Below are 6000 nucleotides of genomic sequence, written 5' to 3'. Positions count from 1 at the left end.
CAGTGGCACATGCTTCCATATGTTGCTCTACACAAAATCTTTGCACCAACTCATCTTGGAAGCCTATGTCATATGTTGGAGGACGATGGTAGTATTTATCTGTAATGCTCTTGAATAGTGAGTAACTGCACAAGTGCTTCCATTTAAGTCACAATGTAGGTACTTTAACATTGAAATTCCTTCATTTTCATCTTAACAGTACCCCTGGAGTATGGTAAGACAAGATTTTTCCACTTTTAGAGGATGCTTTATATTCTTAACACAATTTACTTCTGCAGTTCACATTGGTGTGTGAAGAGGATTGGGTTGAGAGCATAAAGCTAGGCATCCACTAGGGAGTAGGCTGCCTACTCCTTGAGGACGTGGTGCAGATAGTAGATATCTCACAGTGAGCAAAGCATACTTGCAGAACTTGTTTTCTTCAATTGTGATGCACTTGCTGCTTGAATGAATGGTTCAGTGCAAACTAGTGAATGTAGTGGCACCAGAAAGCATTTTTCCAAATGCAGCTACAGAGTTGTGCCTATAATGAAGCTTGATAGCTAGTCTAACGGATACTGTTAAGAGGAAAGTGATCACAGATCAGCGTTCAAGCGACCACTCTGTTGGGTGTGGACCTATCTCAGAAACAGAGCAGAGGCTGAATAAATTGTGAAATAAATTATCAGGAATGCAGAACAGACATGGTATGGGTAGATGGCAGAGCTTATACAAAAATATTGCTAATAAGGTATGGTGGTTCACATAAGCAGTTATGATTGACTATCGCTAAAGCACCTGTGCCGAAATTCCATTATCTCAGAGGAACCTCTATTTCTCCCACTAGGACTTTCACATATTACTTCAACATAGCATGATTCATCATTAGTGAGAGCATTAAAAGTTTTTTTAAAGAGAGAATTCCTACATTCCATGAACTGTATTGTGTCAAATAGAAGTTCCGGTAGTCAATAGTATTTTGGATGAGGACAAATCAGCCCCACTCCCTCCCATGTTGAGGGGCTGTGTCCTAATTAGCTCACAGAGATGTTTGAGGTAGTACAATTCCTTTTTTACAGCTTCAGTCAACAGTCCTAAGTTGGGGCCGTTTGCAGAGCCATGGAGGTGGGAGGTAAGCTGCTTCTTGAACAAGAGGTAGTGATATTGAAAGTGATTATTAATGTAAGAGCATTGATTAGTCAAAACAATGCCTTTGCGAAACAAAAGTTTTGGGCAGACTAGTCCTTATTATACATCGAACTTTGTATAGCTGAATCATATTGGCTGCTTCTAATGGTTAAGGCATGGTAATTATGGCTAGTGTTATGTTGCAATAAACTAAGATATTTAATTAAATTGTTCTTCCATTTCTCTACAGTGCCATACCATATCAACATCACTCATTTTATATGATCTATAGGAAATTAATAGGGTGGATGAGAATGTGTTAACTAGGGCTTTTAGGAAGAAAAACTAAAAATGACCCTCACTTTCATACTGACACGTTAACTTCATCTTGTCATTTATGCATGCATAAATCATTATGATGGTCATATGAGCAATGTTTGGCATGCTTTGTTGCAGTTGCCAAATGCAGTGAGTAATTTATGAGAATACATGCCCGCACATTGCCATCCGCATCAATGAAACAATGGGCCGTTCGGGTTTAGAGTTGTTGAAACAGGTTTCCTGCAGCCCACACCTCACACCATTTCATCAGCCCTGGTTTGCGGCACTGAAAGGTACTTTAAGAAGCTGTCAATTTTCTTCTGAAACAGATGCAAGAAGCAGTGCATAAATAGGTGAGCAATTGTTCAAAATACCTTCTACCTCGAGCTAATATATAAACTTGTGGAACACTGGATCAAGTGTATTGTAAAGAAAGGACTATTCAGAAAAATTGTTTTGTGTTTCCCTCGTGTTAATGAAAAAAAAATGATTTTTGATTTGTTCAAAATTAAGAAAATATAAATGTTACTAATTCTTGACTTACACATAGGGCAACAAAAGAAGTTTTGTAAGCTTGTATGCTGCATAGTGTGAGGAATGGACATTTGTAACCAAAAATGGATTTAATATGCTGTGTGTAATAGCTGTGGCAATCTTTGTGCTGACTTCATATTACACTTAAGTTACGTATGTAATCCATCAGTGACTTAGGCCAATTTTCTGCCGGACTTACATTGTAGTAATACCCACTTACAATACTATATAAGGAAAACAACTCTAATTACAGCCCTATTTCTGTTCTTTGTTTTTTCAGAAGTGGTTGAGAAAATGGATTATGACAGCATATTGGCTCATTTCACTGAGCAGAACTTTAACTTCCTCTCAGATTGGCTTTCTGGAAGGATTCTCCACTAGCAATACACGACGGCACAAATGATGTGTCTGCAGAGCTAGTTGTGATTGATATACAGGGTGATTCAAAAAGAATACCACAACTTTAAAAATGTGTATTTAATGAAAGAAACATAATATAACCTTCTGTTGTACATCATTACAAAGAGTAATTAAAAAGGTTTTTCTTCACTCAAAAACAAGTTCAGAGATGTTCAATATGGCCTCCTCCAGGCACTCGAGCAATATCAACCCGATACTCCAACTCGTTCCACACTCTCTGTATCATATCAGGCGTAACAGTTTGGATAGCTGCTGTTATTTCTCGTTTCAAATCATCAATGGTGGCTGGGAGAGGTGGCCGAAACACCATATCCTTAACATACCCCCATAAGAAAAATTCGCAGGGGGTAAGATCAGGGCTTCTTGGAGGCCAGTGGTTAAGTGCTCTGTCACGGGCTGCCTGGCGGCCAATCCATCGCCTCGGGTAGTTGTTCTCTGTTAACTGTTTATACCAACGTTTAATACACCACCTATCAGGAGGTTTAACACCATACTTCGTTTGAAATGCACGCTGAACAACTGTCGTCGATTCACTTCTGCCGTACTCAATAACACAAAAAGCTTTCTGTTGAGCAGTCGCCATCTTAGCATCAACTGACACTGACGCCTAGTCAACAGCGCCTCAAGTGAACAAATGTACAACTAAATGAAACTTTATAGCTCCCTTAATTCGCCGACAGATAGTGCTTAGCTCTGCCTTTTGTCGTTGCAGAGTTTTAAATTCCTAAAGTTGTGGTATTCTTTTTGAATCACCCTGTATTTTGTGACTTCACCATTTGAGTGGCTTATAAAATTCTACTTGGACAACTAAAACGTTGTGTCATTAAGAACATCCCTCTTGCAGGGATGGAGTTTCACCTTCATAACAAAAAGTAGAAGGTTGCACTTCCAGGTGCACAGGGATGAGTTTACTCTCAGATTGGGAAAGATATGTGGAATGCTACAAGAATTGGTATTTGCCCTGATCTCTTCTCCACCTACATAAAAGATTTTCCAATGACTTTAAACAATGTTTAAAAAATAGTTGCAAATTTTTGTACAGTGGTTGGAAGGAGTGTCATGGGCAACATGTGAAAATACCCACCAGTGAGGTATAAGTGTTGGGGTGGGGGCATTTAAAGGTCACTTCTTTCCTTTTCTTGCTTAACTGGAAAACTGTAACTTCTAGTGAAAATGTTTCTCTGTACAGAATTAAATTAAATAACCTACAAAAAATGTGCATTCATTTTTTCTGCATGCCTGATACTTTCTGCACTGCATGGGATCAAAAGATTTCAGACTATTAAAAATGTTTTAATGGTATAAAATTACTGTTTACTGTTAAATGAAGTGGGTTAATAAAACAATATTAATTGTCTGTACCATGTCTAAGTGCAGTAGAGCAGTATAGGTTGGTGCAACTTTGTGAAAGACCCTGTAGTTGCTTCTTGTGACATAGTATGGTAAATAGTAGGAAATCACCTGCTTGCTCTTCAGTTTGCAGACCTATGAAGGGGGGAACTGCATGACAAAAATCTGACTACCTACATCCCCTCACACTTTTACCCTCCACCCACCCCTTTCTTACCCTTTTGCATCTCTAGAACTCAGTTTCTTTTAATACATTACTACTGCACTTAGATGTGGTGCACTAATTTAACATTTGTTTGTGCACCACTACATTTAATAGGGAACATTAATTTTATACCATTATACACTATTTTTTTTATAATCTAAGACTTTTCCATGTGTTGTTAGGGAAACTATTACTCCTAGAGAGAAAAATTGATGTAGTTTAAGGAAAAAAAGGAAAAATGTTTAGTAGACCTGTGGTTTATGCTTTATTGAAGGCCAACATACAGCAACCTTTAAACACAACCCTATCTCCCCCCCCCCCCCCCCCCCCCCGTCTACCCCCACCTACACACACACACACACACACACACACACACACACACACACACACACACACACACACACACACACACACACCCTCACTGTAGTTCGTGACACTCACTCCTATCACTGTATTTTTTTTTTATATGTGACTAAACTGTTTTTCTCCTTAATTTTCATACATTGGCTAGGCTAATTTGTTCACAGCAAGCAAGTTAGGTCATAATATCACAGACAACTGTATTATGCAATCTCAGACAAGCAATAGTGACTTGTTAGCACTAGGGGTAGCCATGAATCATCATACACTAAATAGAAAATACCATGGGGTCCAGTTGGATAACAAGTTAAAAAGGGGCCAGCCCATTGATAAACTAACCTAGAAACTCAGTTCATAGTTTTTTTTTTCCTTCACTTATTGTGTTGATCTAAAATAGTGTTGCATCCTAGTGTCATATGGAGTTATATACTGGGGCAGCTGATTTGTTACATTGACTTCCTGATATGTTTACGCATGTGAGTGGAGTCTCATTAGACATCCTTTTTACAAATAACCCGAATATCTAAATTCAGGGATTGAAAATTTCTGTTAGCAGTGTGAGAGGTAAGTGTTTAATGTAAAAGTTGCATAACAAGTAGTAATGTACTGTAAATAGATCTCAGTATTTACAAATGTAAATAAATATTTTCTGTGGAAAATACTTTTGTAATTAAGCAATTTTTAAGCTACCAATATAAGATAAACAGCGCAGCTATGTAGTATTGTTGAGGAGGCAGCTGCATAGTTCTGAGGTAGGAGGTTTCTTACTCACTTCACTAAATTTAACATGGATAGGATTAAGCAGTACAGAGATAGTTTGTTATTAAAATATATGGAATAAATTTCCTTGATTTCCTTGTCTTTTGTTGTTGTACACCTTCACTCATTCCACATCCCTCCTGGGGGACACAGCATAATTATAGGTGCCTTCAGTGCCAGGCAGGAGGGTTTGATTGCCCCATTGATGCAGAAGGCTATACAGGTAGTGGCATAGCTACTGGCAGGGGCACCCAAGCCAGATGTGCCTCAGTGAAAGGGCCTCTCTAACAGTGTTTCACAACTTGGGGACGGATGTTATTTCATTTCATTAACATTGTAGAGTAAACCACTGCCTTTAAATGTACAGTGGGTCGGATGCTTCTTAATTTATTAGCAAAGATTTATTATTACAGCCTTACTGGTACGCTGTTGTGAATGCTATTTTAAATAATATGAAGAACATAATATATAAACATATCTCTAAGATTACAGAGAATTGGATTATTAACAATTGTTCATTAAAGGAAAAAAACAAAGTTGTTAATTTGCAATTATAAACATGAAAAAAAATACTTTTTGTCTCATTGTTTTATCCATTAGTTGGAGGGATGTTTCCTTTTTCCCTTGGGAGTTCTGCCAGCAGTGGTTGCGTATGGGCACAGTGACGGTTTTTCCTGCACTAAGGAGTGGCTGGTGCCACCAGACCTCTTACTGTGAACTCGGGGGCATACTCCAGGGACAATCATCAGGTGTGGCAGTGGAACATTGTGTGTTTTGGATAAGATGGCCCATGGCTTCACATCCTGGACTGCATGGAAGGTATGCACCTAAAAAAACCTTTCAACCAGCTACATGCTAGCGAGGTGAATGGCTGTTAGGTAAAATGACCACTAGTGGACAGCCTCTTGGGTATTTGCATGAGTACTGCTAAACGATGGGTTGAT

Source organism: Schistocerca gregaria, chromosome X, assembly GCF_023897955.1.
Source record: "Schistocerca gregaria isolate iqSchGreg1 chromosome X, iqSchGreg1.2, whole genome shotgun sequence".
Classification (NCBI taxonomy): domain Eukaryota; kingdom Metazoa; phylum Arthropoda; class Insecta; order Orthoptera; family Acrididae; genus Schistocerca; species Schistocerca gregaria.
This window is presented reverse-complemented; position numbering follows the sequence as displayed.